Here is a 16,815-nt window from a genome sequence, read left to right as displayed (position 1 = left end):
TTAAAAAATCATGCACTGATTCATGAATAGCTTTATGGGACAACAATTGGACCAGTTTGCATAATTAATCACATGTCTCCCTATTTTCTGATGACTTTTGGTCCCCCTAAAGCTCTAAAAAATATCAGTTACAGCAGCTAATTGGTTGGTGCCTAGAATCCCATGAAAGCATACAGATGTGCCACAGTTAATATATATATATTATATATATATGTATAAAATATATATATATACACATACATACATACATATAAGTGTTGAGGCTTTATATCAAATTGGGTATGCAGGGTAGAGGGCAATGCATGGGGGGAAATGGGACAACTGTAATAGCATAATCAATAAAATACATTTGAAAATAAATAAAATTTAGAAAATGTAGTAGTTACTGACATTCTTTGAAAAAGGCAAATTTAGGTCAGAGAATTTTATGGAAAGTAAATAGCTATGAAGGGAGCAAAACAGCCTAACACAAAAGGAAAGAGATAAGGAAGAAAGAGACAAGCAATAAATCTTCTGTCCAGTGACAAGCCCATTGACTGAATCATGGGTGGGTGTTCATCCAAAGGTACGGAAAGGAGACTGTTTCTATCTGATGTCCCCTTTTTCATCCACGTAGGGCTGGGAAGGATGCTGATGACTAAGCCATTTACCCCTGGAGGCCTTTGGGGAGCCTTGAGTCAGATATGCAGCCGTCTAGCTTGTGGGCGCCAGATGCAGGACCCTGCGTGTTCACCAGCAAGCGTGTGTTTATGACGTGTGTCTTGGAACTTAGGAACAGAATTTTTGTTGAAGAGTACTGAAAAAGAGCCTTTTCTGTGTGGTTTTAAGGCTGATTTTCATCAGCGTCTGTTTGAATGTATTTGGTCTTCTACATCTATGTCATGTGGTGGTGAATTCAGCCATGTACCTTTGGAATTTCAACTCACATCTGTTGGACCTATGACTACGGGTTGCCTTTATCCTATCCGACAAAACCAGGATGTTCCAAATCGCTTTTGTTAGACAGACAGTCAAGGCAAGGCTCACGGGACTTTAGCTCCCACTAAAATGGAAAACAGAGATAGTTCTGATTGTAAAATACCATCAGCTCATTTTATGTTCTTAGAGTTTCAGAAATAGTATGTAAATGGCACATTTTTTAAAAATGTTTCCTTAACTACTTTAACTATACAGTGAGATTTTTTAAAAATCACCCAGGTTTTCCTGGATTATGATAATTATAGATAAGGCAATGTTTAATTACCTATTGAGACTCTCAGGTGTATTTTTTCCCACCCAGAGTTTTGTAAAGTCTGAACGAATTTGACACAGCCACTATCTCTTGGGTTATTTTTTCATGCCTGTGTATAAAAGCCCACAGATGTGGTTTAGAAAGACATCCAAGGATGTGAAAAAAATTTGAAGTAGTCGGTGCCTTTTCTTGCTAGTGGAGTAAATTGTTATGTTTGTATCAGTCCTTTTATTTTTTTCAGAAATAGGATTGAACGACTGTCTTTTAATGATAATGGCGTCACTAAGGGTTATTTGTTTTGTTTAGTAGTTGACTGATATAGTTTCTGATTTTAGGGTATGTGCTGCTGAAGTGAGCACTGATATATTTTCTTTTAGATGGGCTTCAGTCTTCATTACTGAGATTTTGTTTAGATGTTGGATTGTTCCAATGCATAGTTATTAATTCCTTTTTTAAAAAAATTGATTGGGGTGTCCCAAGGAGTTAGAAAAACCATTTTAAAACTAATATGTCAAAATCATGAGAAATGACATTGACAATGTTCTTAGACTTGTCTTAATTGGATAATATCCATGTCAGAACTATCTGAGCAGAATAAGCTATTGGTAATAGAATATTTAGAATATGTTATTCAGCCCTGGCTGGTGTAGGATTGAGCACGGGCCTGCGAACCAGAGTATCGAGGTTCGATTCCCAGTCAGGGCACATGCCTGGGTTGCAGGCCAGTTCCCAGCAGGGGACACACGAGAGGCAACCATATATTGATATTTCTCTCCCCCTCTCCTTCCCTTCCCCTCTAAAGATAAATAAATAAAATCTTTTTTAAAAAGTGCAGTCTGAAGAGGAATTATAAAAAAGAATATGTTATTCATATAGCACAGACTATGCCTTGACTACTCTTAATATGTGAACAATTACCAAATAGTATAACACTCAGGTTGTCATCAGGGTTGAGCACCATCTTTCAGTAGCTCTGATATGTAATGAGGTTCACTTATATTAGGAAGGGAAAGTAGAGTCACTGGGTCCAGATTAGAGTCGCACGTAACCAGATAACCCCAAAAGTGTATAAATGATAATCAATTGACTTAAAAATCTGGTTTTGTTGGGCTATCTCCAGCAGATAAACAAGATGAATAAACTTTAGATGAGGGGTTGAGAAAAGCATAAGCAATGGGCTTATGATAAGCTTGTAGTGTTGAGTAAGTACCATTACAATACAACTTTGCCCTTAATGCACGAATTGTGAGAAGAAGTTAGCATAAGTCATAATGTCCACAGTGGGGTTAGTCTAGTTTTTGCTTAAGAAAGAAAAAGGCTCATTTGACTTCTGGATCCAAAAAGTGGGCACTGACACAATTACTTCTGTCACTAGTATAGTTGCTGGAGCCAATTAAAAAATGAAGAACATGAAACATATCTTATTATTTTAGTATCACTCCTCTCATTAGCTGAGGAGCTAAATCTTCTTTGGTACCCACTGACCATCTGGAAAGCCTCAAAAATACTTTTGATGTAAAAAAATCTTAAGTCTGAGTTTCGGGTTTAAATTTAGGAAAGACCAAAAGTATTTCTGTGTATCAGGCGATGCTGTAAGATGATTTAGAGTGGAAAAGGTCTGCAGCCAAGGGAATTAGGAAAATATTGCAATTGTACAGGCCTGTAGTGATGAAGGCCTGTCCTCGAGACTGGAAAGGAAGAAACGGATCTGCAGCAGCAAATGAAGTGAGAACTGGCTGGACTTGGGATTGCCTGAGAGAGAAGGCTCAGGGGAAGCCAAAGACGATGTGTGGCTTTTGATCCTGGGTCACAGGGATTAAGATGGAGACCCCAGAGCTGGTAGTATGGTGGAGCTGAAGTGAAAAAAAAAAGCAAGGCAAAAGGCAAGCATAACCTTGTGAAAGAGGAGCCAGAAGGAAAGACATCTGTGCTTTCACTCATTCGATACATCACCTCATTCCACAAGGATCTGAAATCATTTATAAAATTACATAGATTATAAATACATGAGGGAAGTGGTAGATGAGAAACATAGGCACAGGAGATATCAAATCCAGATGTCGTTTTAGCACATGGGTTTGTATACCATAGACACTACACTGCATGTTACCAGGGTGATGGTGTAAATTTGGCCCCAAACTTCCTAATGACCTGTGCAGGCCCAGGGGCACTACCAGAAGAGGATTCCAGTGTCCATAAAAATGAGTCTGCTGTTTGGTAAGAGCACAGTTTTCCATGATACACTTGAATATTTTCTTGTTCACAGAAAAGAGACACAGTGATGCAACAGATGATGTATTCTCCTGTCTAATCCCTTCAGGGATTTGAAATGAGCAAATGGGTTAATATACGAATGCTGCCAGCCTTTCCCTCTATTCTGCTCTTTAAATAGTGTTTTGGGTTTGTTCACTCAGTTTCTTCTCTTCCTTCCCCACTTAATGATAGTTTTGGCTTTGCAGACTTTCCCCTGCCCTGGATCTTGTTGCTGACTAATTGAGAGGAAAAGAAGAGGAATGGGAAGCTAAGATATGTGTGAAGTAAGGTTGGGGGAGGACCCTTAAAGAGTTTTTGGAGGAGAGGTTGGTTAGAAGAACCATGAGAAATGAAAGGGGCACAAGGAGAATACAATGGTTTTAAGAAGCATTGTTGTTGATTGTGTATCTCTTCCATAATGTTTGAAAAATATTGATCAGGATGGTTTTATTTTGAAATCTTAGTTTGGTTATTGGAGGGTTTTTTTTTTCCATTCATGCTGGCACCATTCAGAGACTGTGTCATTATGGATAAATGAAGCAGCAGCCGGGGGAGATGCAGACCTCCATTGCTGCATGCTAGACTCTCGCTCTGTGCTAGACTCCATCAGTGCTGAACACATGCGCTGAGAGCACAGCTTCCTCTCTGATGGTTAGACTGAGAGAACAGGCGATCCTGCAACATCGGAGCATGGATCAAACTTCAGACTTGATCCACCTGGAGTTGCAAACTAGGAGGTCATGCATCGGCGTGTGTTCACTAAATACATTTGTTTCAATAGAAATAAAGCAAAACAAGAAGACTCAAGAAACGGCCAACTTGAAATTGGTTCCTATGGCAATGTGTATGAATACCTACTTTCTTAAGAATACTCCAAGAAGAGGTATAAACTAGATCCACACTCTGCATGGTTGAAACTGTCCCAGCAGTACGTTCAATGATAAGACATTTCTTTGTGAAGGCTGCAAAGACTGAGTTTTCCTAGCCTCTCCTTCCCATGCCTCCACCTCTCCTCAAAGAAGAGACTGGCTTCTGCTAATTAGTTTCTTTCCTCTTCCCCTGTTGCCTAAACTGGGTCCTGTTTTTGGAAGACCAGTTATTCTGGGGTTCATGATGAAGAAATGATAGGGAAGGGATGGGATGGTGAAGGACAATGGGTAGGACAAGTTGGGAATTTTCTGGGTTGGGAGTTGAGAGGCTCCGTAGAAACTGTAGGGTGTGATAGTGGAACACAGGTGGCATTTTTTTTGGAAGCTCCTATTGTTTACTCTTTTTTACTTTATTGAGGTATAATATACCTCATACATATAATAAACTCCACATATTTAATACGTACTATTTGGTACATTTTGCCATACGTAGACACCCATGAAATTATTATCACAATCAAGATAATAAATTTATAGATGAGATTTAAAAAATATGTTGCTGTGAACTGTGTATTGCCTTTACTATGTTTAAAAAAAACAAATTAAGAACTTGCAGGCCTGGCTGGTGTAGCTCAGTGGATTGAGAACGGGCCTGCGAACTAGAAGATCGCAGTTCAATTCCCAGTCAGGGCACATGCCTGGGTTGCAGGCCAGTTCCCAGAAGGAGACCCATGAGAGGCAACCACACATTGATATTCTCTCCCTCTCTCCTTCCCTTCCCCTCTAAAGGTAAATGAATAAGATCTTAAAAAAAAAGAACTTGCATTATTTTGAAATTACTTTTTGGTTGCTGGGCTATGTTTCTTTGACTTGAGTTCCACTTAGATTCTGGGCCATCGCTTCAGTAGGGTTACATACAACACAGAATTTAGATGGTGGTTTCTTTAATACTTTTCCATTGAAGATGTAACTACAAAAGTAATGTTACAGCTGGTGGGTGACTTGGGAGAGGGAAGGAAGCGTAACAGCACATCCACGGTTGCGGGGAAGGCTGCTTGAGCCAAAGGCAAAGCATCTCATCTCCAGCAGAATGATGAATTATGTTCCATTTGGCAAGCTCCGTTCTTAAAACTGAGCTTTGGATAAATCTTGGGCTACAAAGTTGAAAGTTGTAATATTTAGCAAAAACTTGGAGTGGAGACTTGTGGGTTCCTAATTTAAACCCTGTTGAAATGCTTTGGCGATCAATGAAGCTGAGGCTAAAACTATGATCCTCTTCCTGAAATTAAGTTGCCTGATCAGCTGTCTGTGCAGATGGCTTCCCACCGCTGGATGGCAGAGCCAGAATCATCCTCAGGAAACAAGTCTAGGTCTATCATAATTTATAGGTGACTCCAGGACTCTGGAGATCTGAGGCATGGAACGTACCATGTTAGGTTGAAAAATTTATGAAGAACATAATATTATTTTCCCACAGAAGTCATAGGAAAATCTAAATAAAATTCCCATGGAACTTCTGATTTTAAGCAATGTACCTTTCTTTTCTTTAAATATTTTATTTATTTATTTTTAGAGAGAGGGGAAGGGAAGGAGAAAGAATGGGAGAGAAACATCAATGTGTAGTTGTCTCTCATGTGTCCCCTACTGGGGACCTGGCCTGCAACCCAGGCGTGTGCCCTGACTGGGAATTGAACCTCGATACTCTGGTTCGCAGGCCTGCACTCAATCCATCGAGCTACACCAGCCAGGGCAGCAATGTACCTTTCTGTTTGCTCTTCAATATAAATTAATTGTAAATTGTATCCCCAGGTAAACCGTTTAATTTGACTTGCTGTAATCAGGAGACTTTCAACTGCAAGTAACAGAGAACCTCACTCAACTGGCCCAAACAATAAAGGATTTATTATCTCATATAAAAACTGCACAGCTCCAAAGTTGGTTAGTTTAGTGACTAAAAGACATCATCAAGAATCCAGAGTCTGCACCCTGGCTGGTGTAGCTCAGTGGATTGAGTGCGGGCCTACAAACCAAAGGATCATGGTTTGATTCCCAGTCAGGGCACATGCCTGGGTTGCAGGCCAGTTCCCACCAGGGAACGCACGAAAGGCAACCATACACTGATATTTCTCTTTTTCTCTCCTTCCCTTCCCCTCTGAAGATAAATACATTTTTAAAAAATTAAAAAAGAAAAGGATCCAGAGTTTTCTAACTTTCTATTATACCTTGTTAGGATAGCAGCCTCATCTTCAGGCTGGCTCTTGTCCTACAACAAGATGGCTGCAGAACTGGCCGGCACCCTAGTCTAATTCAACAACATCCAGCGGCAATGAATTCATTCTTCATTGTGCTTACATTTTGTAAGACCAGGTGTGTTTCCCAAAGTCCCCTCAGTTGGAGCCCTTCACATCTCACAGCCAGAATGGCAGCATACATCTACACCTGAATGAGTCACAAGCAAGTTGAAAGGGAACACCTTGAGAGACTTAGACAAATCAGGACCTGAAACTGGGCCACTGGGGGCGCCTGAGACAAAAATCAGAGTTTTGCTAACTAGGAAGAAGAGGGTGCGACCACAACTGTCAGGCGGAATTGTGATTGTATCTGATTGAATATTGGAAACATATGCCAAAGTTGATTGTTTTTATTAAGATTCATTTTCAAGCCATTGTTTCTGGCAAAAATTTATTAGCAAGAAAAATAATCTATAAAGCCCAGCCCTAGTACATTGCAGTAAAATCGTATTCTTTGCATAGAGAATATGTGTTTAAATTCTTTTTTTAATATATTTTATTGATTATACCATTACAGTTGTTCTATTCCCCCCCTTCATTCCCTTCCACCCACACACTCCCTCCCCCACCATTCTCCCACCCTTAGTTTATAACCACATGTCTCAAGTTCTTTAGATTCTATATTTCCCCCACTATTCTCGCCCTCCCCCCTATCTATTTTCTACCTACCATCTATGCTATTTTCTGTGCCTTCTCCCCTCTTCTCCCCCTCCCACCCCCCTATTTCTAACCCTCCGTGTGTTCTTCATTTCTATGGTTCCACTCCTGATCTAGCTGTCCTCTTGGTTTGCTTTTGTTTTAGGTGTGGTTGTTAATACCTGTGTGTTTGCTGTCCTTTCACTGTTCATATTTTTCATCTTCTTTTTCTTATATAAGTCCCTTTAGCATTTCATATAATAAGGGCTTGGTGATGATGAACTCCTTGAACTTGACCTTATCTGAGAAGCACTTTATCTGTCCTTCCATTCTAAATGAAAGCTTTGCTGGATAAAGCAATCTTGGCTGTAGGTCTTTGGATTTCATGACTTGGAATACTTCTTTCCAGCCCCTTCTTGCCTGTAAGGTCTCTTTTGAGAAATCCGCTGACAGTCTGATGGGTACTCCTTTGTAGGTGACTGTCCCCTTATCCCTTGATGCTTCTAGGATTCTCTCCTTCATTTTGGTCTTGGCTAATGTAATTATGATGTGCCTTGGTGTGTTCCTTCTTGGGTCCAACTTCTTTGGCACTCTCTGAGCTTCCTGGATTTCCTGGAAGTCTATTTCCTTTGCCAGACTGGGGAAGTTCTCCTTTATTATTTGTTCAAATACGTTTTCCACTCGTGGCTGTTTCTTTCCCCCTTCTGGTACCCCTATAATTCGGATGTTGGAACGTTTAAAGATGTCCTGGAGGTTCCTAAGCCTCTCCTCATTTTTTTGAATTCTCATTTCTTCATTCCTTTCTGGTGGGATGTTTTGTTCTTCCTTCTGGTCCATTCCATTGATTTGAGTCCCCGTTTCCTTTCCATCACTATTGGTTTCCTGTGCATCTCCCTTCATTTCAATTAGTTTAGCCTTCATATGTTCCTCTAATTTGTGACTTTGTTCCTCTAATTTGTGACTATAATCTACCAGTTCTGTGAGCATCCTGATAAATAGTGTCCTGAATTGTGCTTCTGAGAGGCTGGCAATTTCTTGGTCGCTTAGACTTATTGCCTCTGGGACTTTGAGTTCTTCTTGTGCCATCTTTCGGGTTGTTCGTGCCTGTTCCATAGCAGGATCAGAGCCCTAAAGTGTTCGCTAGAACAGGGCAACTAAGTCGCTGGGTTGTGACGTTGTATGTGGGGGTGGGGTCAAAGAGGGACTATGGTGTCCTGTCCGCCGCCTGCCGCCATGGCCCTCACCGGTGCCGCAGTTGCTGCTGTCACCGGGCGGGCCCACGCGTTCGTCCCACTGCACGCAAGTGTGCCACCGCCGTCAGCCCTCGCTCCCTGGGGCCTGCGTGGTCTGTCTCACTGTGCGAGAATATGCGCCCGCGGTCTGCTCCGCACCCCAACTGGTTCCCGTCTGCCTGCGTGCCTGGGTCGGGGGGCCCTGTCCTGCCCGACCCTGCTCGCTGCTGGCTCCGCCCCTCTTACCGTCGGACTTCCGTATAATTCAATTTTCTGTCCTTTGGTTGTGTCTTTGTTTCTCCAAACCTTTGTTGTATTCAAACTTGGTTGTGGGAGAAGGCACAGTGTTTCCACCTATGCCTCCATCTTGGCGGAAGTCCTGTGTTTAAATTCTTAATTGCAGCCATTTAAGTTATTAAAATTCAAGTTCAAAAGAAGCAGGCATAGAACATCTCTCTTTGTAGTGCCAAAAATGGTTATCTGATCAATTAGAAGACCAGTCCTATCAACCGTGACCCTCAGAAGCTACTACAAGTTTCCTATGAGTATAACTCCCTGGGGGCTCAGTGCTCAGGTTCATGACTATAGAACCACAGGTCAAAGAAAGATCAATAACAACTGCAAATAACTTTTCTCATTCCTGCCTTTATAAGGAAACAGAGAGCAGGATACATGTCAACAGCAGTTGTATCAGACACCAGCACCAGGACTCACCTGGTCTTGTTCAGACCCCCTGTGGGAACAGCGCTAGTGCGGGCTCGGACGAACACTGTGCAACTGCGCTCTGATAGGGCCCCACCTGCTCTACATGCTGTGTCCCTCCTATCTCCAGCCCCACAGCTTCTGTGTTGAGGCTGAGGTGTGACGCAGACCCCTCTTCAGTGCTCACATATACAGCCAGAAAATGCAGAAGGCAGTAATACTCCATGGGGCAAACTTCTGGCCAATAGAAGAAGGGGACTGGTGGATAAATTATTCCTCCTTTACCCTTGCCCGAGACAGTTTACATCATAACTTTTTAAAGGACAGTGCCAACAATATCGAGGCACTTGGTGAATTTAATGACAGAAAACGCTATCAAGTATCCTTAACGCTCTCCTTCCTGCCTGCCTTACTCTCCTTATCTCTCATGCCTGCTACCGGCGATTGCATGCCCTAATAAAACAGCAACATATAAAGCTTTGCACTCTGCTTGCTGGGGAACTCAGGTTAAAACCTCCCTGCTCCTTGTATAAGGGGATGAGAAGCCCAGGCTTATCATTAATAATGGAGAAAAATGACAAAGTTTAAAGGACAGTTATTTAATACATTTAATAGATAAAAATACAATTCAGGAGGGAGAAAATTGCCCTGTTTACAATAGGATAGGCTGAAGTCTGGACCCTTCTAGGGAGAGAGGTAGACTTAGGAGGATGGAGTGTGTTCTGTCCCTCCTTTCAGCTGTTGCACCTCCTTTATGCTACCTGAGCAGTAGATGGTCACTTGACACTTGCTGAGTGAAGGAAGGAGAGGAAGTGACCAAGATATTTTAAGTGACGAAGGGGATGTATGGTTTAGAGAGCAATTGGAAGGCAGAGAGTCAAAAAGAAGAGGACATTGTGCTAACCTCTGCCTGGCTGGTTCTATGATGTTGAGAAAAGTCACATCACGTCTCTGACCTCTAGCACCTCCCCTCTAACAAGGAGACAACATTGTGCCTACCTGAAGGTAAGGTGTAGGCCAGGTAGGTGCCTTGAGTACTCGTTATTTCTGAGTGTCAGTGATCTTGATTCCTTCTCTGTAGAATGAGAGTGTTGAATGACATTATCTTTAATGGATTTAGTCATTCTTAACATGCTATGACTTGGAAGTTCTCTAGGCTTTCTGAGAAGTATTGGGCAGGGGGCAGAATATAAAGAGAACTGGGTGAGTGGGAAAAGCCTAGCCCAGTCCCAGTGTTGAATGTTGGATGAGGGCATAATCAGCACCCAGCTAAGGTCATACGAATCCAGCTCAGCCAGGCAGCTTGAGACTGAAAAAAGTCAAGGGCTGGAGAGACCCAGACAGTCAATAGGTCTGGGAGAACTATCAAGCCAAACCTTGGGGCTCCAGCCTCTGCATGGGGAGAAGTAAATTCAGAAAGAGGCTGGTGTTCATAGAAAATGGAAGGGAAGGGGTATTGCTGTGTGGGAATTTGGTTCAAGGTTAGCCTGGAGAAATAGAATTCAGAAAGTCAGTTCAGAGAAGGAGAGTTAAAGTTTAAGGTCTTGGAAGTGAAAAGTTGCAGTCATTGTGTGGACTGGGAAAATTGCACTTGGAAGCAAGTAAGAAAAAAAAAAATCTGAGCTCTAAACATACCCAATCAATGAGCTGTGCAATCTCAGAAAAAGGATTTTACCGTCTGGAGTCCTGTCAGTGGAACAAAGTGCAATTCAACGGTCCTGTCTGTCTTTTGGATTCCACAGTAGTGGGGCAACGGTGGTACAACTCATGACAGGGTTGTGCCAGGGAAATTCTGTGTAAGAATCAAGAGGCAGCTGTCCATATAAAAATCCTGACGTTTCGCTGCTATAGAGTGCATAAATGCGCATGTGCTCCTGCCAGTCCATCTACCAAAAGGAGGAGGCTGATGGTGGTAATAAAGAGGAAGTGGTACTGTTCTCAAAGTTGAAGTCAAGGAAAGAGGTGTGCCGAGAATTTGAGAATTTCCAGAATCACTCCCTGGAGCTCATAAGTACATTTTTCACCTACTGACGTGGAGTTACATGATCAACAACTTGATTCTACCAATGAATGGCGTGTTGCAGAAAGATGCCACGAAGGAAGTTCTAGGGGAGTGCCACCTGCTGGGCCAGGTCACGGAAATGAAAGCAGTCAACATTCCAGGGAAGCCTTCTGATCTCTTTAATGTCTTCCTGGTGGGAATGCCCTTGGCTCCATTCTTTCAAAACTGCGTGTCTGAAAATACCTTAGGTGGACTGAATATTGAAATACTATGCAAGGATTACTGCACAAGTGTTACCTGGAGGCATTCCATAAATTCTTTAGGAATCATGATGATGTCACAGCAGAAATTATCGATCCCATTCTTGTGTCTGAGGCTGATAGAGGTGACTTTATCATCACTCTTAACTCCTTCAGCATGAAACTGAGCAAAGGTGACCAGAGGCCCTCTAGTGGACCTGTGGCAAGCTCTATTCCATGGGGCAGCACCTGCTGGTCCAAGCAGAAGACTTCCAGCAGATAAAGAGAGAAGGGAGCCACTATAAAGTATGCAAGCCTGTGAGGTTGTGGGTGATGGCAGCGGGGGAAAGTCATTGGAGGTTGTGTTTTATGATCATAAGGTAGAAATGATGTGCCAGCATTCAACAGGCAGTTCCAGTGTGGCTTCTTTTATGCTTACACAAAGTCGAAAGAACAAGAAATGAGACCTACTATGTGGATTGCAGAATGCATCTCATGAAGATACCCAACTAAAATGAACAGCTACATTCCTATTCTACAACCCAGCATGGGGTCTTAGAGGCAGAAAATTATAAATGTGAAGAGGATGCTATTGAGGAAAATAAAAGGAATTGTGTTAGATTATCTAGGTTGCACAGAAGAAAGCCACACAGCCCCCTTGTGAATCGAAGACCCACTGGAAGCCCAGAAATCCAGCCCTGAAACAAAGCTCTCATTCCCCCAGCTCCACTCCCAATACACAGCCTTAAATCTTGCTTCTACACTTGTGTCTCACTTTTCACTGAGCCTTGGGCATTAGTTTTAATGAACCCTTTTGTACTTTCCCTGCTTTTATTTTGTTGGGTTAAAAATAAAATCTAATAAAAATATTTTACTCTTAAAAAAGAGGAAGTGGTAGAACTTCCCAGGAACATTGCAGGACTGCAAGGAGCCATTTTTCCATATTCTTCCTTCACCAGCTTATGGGGTGTGGCTTCCAGGGCTCCACCAGCACACTTACGTCATGTTTGTGCTCTCCTTCTCAGGCCCCACCCCTGCATGCCCTGGCAACAGAGCAAAAAATTAGTGAATGGCCCTTTACCCATCTCCCCAAATGGACTGCCTTGAGCCACTGCAGTGGGCCTCTGCCAAGGGCATCAACTGGAGAGTGACCAGCTACTCCCTTAATGACGAGGGTGAGGCTTGGGAGGGTCAGGGAATCCAGCCCTGTGGTTGCCTGGGCCATTCTTACAGTATGGCAGGGTGGACCTCAGGCCCAAGGCCTCTCCACAGGCCTCCAAACCACAGAGTTTTAGATTTTGGATATTTCTTTCTCTGAGCTCTATGCATTTGGATATTTTGAAGGATTTTACAGTTTTTAAGCTACCTTCTAAAAAAAAGGATGAAAGCCTAAGATAGTCTGGAGAGGACAATCTTCTTCTTGGCATTGTATCAAATTCTTTTCTCTGGGGGAGGCCAGCTGTGGAGGCAGGGTGGGGTGGGTTCATGAAGGTTGTAGCATGTTCTGATTTGGGGCCCGATATTGTTGAAAAAAGGCTCAGAGGAGACTCCAAGCACTTAGATTTTTGGCTTTAAAACTGTTTTGTTTAGATGTTCATATCTGTTTAAAAGCTTTCTCAAACAGAAACAATAAAGGAACTTAAAGAGAATATTTTCCATGAAGCAAGTTTTTTTTCTATCCTAGGCTGACATGTTCACTCTAAAATCACACTCGTGTTTAATATATAAGTATGAAAAATAAGTGAAATACATAGGATCCAGCTGAGCTTCAAAATACTCCAGACTTTTATCAATAATAGTAACAACTGCTTTCAGCTATTACTTGAAGTTGGGTCCCAGGCCCTATTCTAAGTATTTCATATACATTATATCAGTATTTTCAACAGTCTTTAAATGATGTCTCATTATCCCCATCTTAAGGTCAAGGACCCTCTCAGCTCAAGGAGCTTGCCTGGGGCACACTAACAAGCATGGGAGTTTATGTTTGTATCCAAACCTAGATTTGTTTGACTTGAAAGCCTGATCCCCATCAGCGGTGTGTTGGTGAATGTTCACAACCAGGTCTCTGGTGGGGGAGGGGAGGATGGCTTTAGAGTGTTCGCCAATTTGCTGTAGTATAAAAATTCCCAATGTGGTTGATGTCAAGCTACCGACTTGACCTCACTGAACAGAGTTGAGAACACACAAAATCCACTCTTGCGGGTGTCAGCTGCCTCCAGCGCGCCGTAGCTTACCTTGTGTCTGATGTTGTCATTAAGTACATTTTGGAGCCTGGAGTAAACTTGTGTCACTCACCACTGAGTAGCCAGGCCCACAGTCTTTCCACTCTTTGGAAAGACTCACGTACACTTATTCTCGTAGGGTTCCTTCTTGGAACACTGCTGCTGGGTACTTGATGCATCCAAGCCCGGCCCTAACAGCTTCGCATGCATTTTCTCACCCGATTTTTCCTACAGCCATTTTGAGGAGACTACTCTTGTTTCCCTTAATTCACAAAGAGAGGAAGAGAGGCTTGGAGAGTTGAAGTCATTTGGTGAATGCCACACAGCTCACAAGTGAGGTGCGGGTAGCCTCACACTAGACCTGAGTCTGTGAATCCTGTAGACGGTGAACTTTTCAGGAGGCACTGGGGAAATAAATAGGATGCTGCAGTGAAGTAATGTTAGCCAAGTAAGATTGGATATAGATGAAATTTTATCTATATAATGCCAAAAAAAGGTATCTGTCACTTGCCTCTGGATGATAACAAGCAACAGAATGATTAGCTGTGCTTTTAATTGTTTAAATGTGGATAATTAGGGAAAAGCAACTGTGGTACAATGAAAAGAATATGGAGGAACCGAAGGGTCTGGATCAAGTCCGCTCTCAGGCAATGGACAGCTGCGTGATCACGGACATGCCCCTTGACCCCTCTCAGCTTTGACCATCTCACCTCCAAAATGGTTGAATAGGCACCGACTGAGACCATTTAAGTGAATGGTGTTTAGGATCCAAATGTTTGTGTAATATTGAGTTTTGGGGTTGAACAGACACAGCTGAACAATGGAACTTCTTTTTGTTCACAGTCTGAGCTTTCAGGAAAAATGTTTAAAAGTCCAGAATTAGTGCAGCTACTGTGTAATTTGGAGTTTGATAATAAAAAAATGATGCACAATTGTTTAACCTTTAGTTTTATGAAACTAAAAAGTTGTGAATATATGGATGAACATTTGGAACCAATACTCTCCAGGAGGACTTGGTCTAGTCATTTTATTTCTTAAGTTCAGGTTCTTGCTGACTTTTAGATGAGGGTAGAAAACCACCTGAATCCAGATGAACTAAACTGTTGCCCCACGTCCCTTCTGAGGGTTGTTTCTCTAAACTCACTCTGCGTGGAGATGGCAGATGCATCTAACCACAGGCTTATGAAAGTTTTCTCATACTTGGAAGTCACAAGCAGTATGAAGACTGGATGCTTAAGGAATTAAACCCTCTACATTCTCCTTTGACCAGAAGGAATGTTGAGAAATAAAGTACGGCTCTGTTTCCCCAGGGATGTGATAAAGTCTGAGACTTGCAAAAGAGCTTAAGTAGTACAACTTGTGTAAGAAGAATTCTTTGGGTGCAGTTAGTATAAACAAAGGGTCCTTGGCACGAACAGAGAACTAAGCAGCTGCAAGAGATTTGCTTAGAAAACCAAAAGATTAAATACTCTTAGGAGAGAGAGGAAATACCCACTAAATTCTCTATTTCCCCTTTCCTTTCCTACTTCTGTATGGTGCTTCTAGGATTAAATATACCTATCTGTGGTTAAAAAGTCCAAAGGAATTAGCTACTTAAGAATAACCATATTGTCAGCATTTTTCTTTATCTTCTTAAATTTAAGCAAGCATCTGGATATAAAGTTAAGTCACAAGAAATGAGTTATTTATATCCTTTTGCCAGCATATACTTGATGAGATCATCAATAAAAGGGCACTGATAATAATTTAACCCCCATGAGAATATCATGAGTTAGTGGGAGTCATTAATTCAGAAAGGAATTGGCTTGAAATGAAATGATTAAAAGTACATGCCAGAATCAGTTCACTGCAGAAAAACCCTGGTCTTGCTATTTCTTGTGATTCAGCAGATACCCATATTCCAAGTTTCTTAAGACATAAACATGAAATGAATTGGACCTTTTTTCATATTCCACATCATTGAACTGGTCACATTTTTGTAAAGTAGTCCTTATTGCTGCTGCAACACAATCAGTTCAAAGCTGGGAAATGTGCAATGTATAATTTCGTCAGAGAGTTTTACAACTTTAAAATTTTACTCAAATGATAGAAATACAATTGCTATTGCGTTGAAACATATGGAATTGTCAAAATATGACCTTTTATCTAAAGACCAAATTTCTGTTTTATTAAAATATAGTACATAATTGAATAAAACACAATTGAATACCATGACATGGAAGTCTATCCAAAACTATTGTTAGGTGATAAAAGCAAGTTTTCAGTTTGTATAAAATGCCACAATTTTTGTACTTGTTTGAATACTACATATATTAGCATACAGATGGGAAACATATTTAGGAATATACACTAAGCTGTTAACAGTAGTTATAACTGAAAGCAAAATTATTGAAGGTAAGTTTTATATTCAATATAACATATTTCTGTAACATTTTCATTTTTATAACAAGCACATATCATGTTTGAAATCAGATAAAGACTTTTTAAAAATGTATGTATATAGGTGGCAAATAAAAACATGGAAAGATGCTAAACATCATTAATAATTAGAGAAATACAAATTAAAATCCATCCTTAGAAAAATACAAATCGAAACCCACAATGAATTACCAAAACACATCTATCATAATGACTTCAGTAAAAAAATACTGGCAACATCAATGCTGGAGGGGACACAGAAAACCCAGCTGACGATGATGAAGATGAAGATGATGAAGATGAAGATAATGATGATGATGACTGTTCTTATTAAACCCAGATCATTTATATACTGCTGGTCAGAATAAAATGGTACAACCACTGGGGAAAACAGTTTGGCAGTTTCTCATAAAGTTAAACATACATTTAGCGTATGACCCAGCATTTCTACTCCTAGAACAAGAGCAAGAAAACTTATTTCCACACAGACACCTGTACATGAATATTTGTAGCTGCTTTATTCATAATCCTCAACATCTGGAAACAGCTCAATGTCCTTCATCTGGTAAGTGGATAAATACACTGCAGTACACCCATAAAACACTACTACTCAGCAGTGAAAAGGAACAAACCGTGATACATATACAACATAGATGACTCTCAAATGCATCAGTGTATATGACTGACATTCTGGAAAAGGCCCATCTCCAGAGTTGGAGA

The 16,815-nt window shown here is 41.3% G+C and overlaps 1 pseudogene; it reads left to right on the top strand.

Annotated features, from left to right (window-relative positions):
• The first annotated feature begins 11,074 nt into the window (after positions 1-11,074).
• Positions 11,075-12,014, top strand: LOC118992500 (V-type proton ATPase subunit d 2-like; annotated as a pseudogene).
• Positions 12,015-16,815: the final 4,801 nt, after the last annotated feature.

The sequence above is a fragment of the Sturnira hondurensis genome, unplaced genomic scaffold, assembly GCF_014824575.4.
Source record: "Sturnira hondurensis isolate 20B ecotype Veracruz unplaced genomic scaffold, ASM1482457v3 Scaffold0008196, whole genome shotgun sequence".
In the NCBI taxonomy this organism is placed as follows: domain Eukaryota; kingdom Metazoa; phylum Chordata; class Mammalia; order Chiroptera; family Phyllostomidae; genus Sturnira; species Sturnira hondurensis.
Note: the sequence above shows the minus strand (reverse complement) of the source record. Positions and strands in the feature narration are given on the sequence as shown.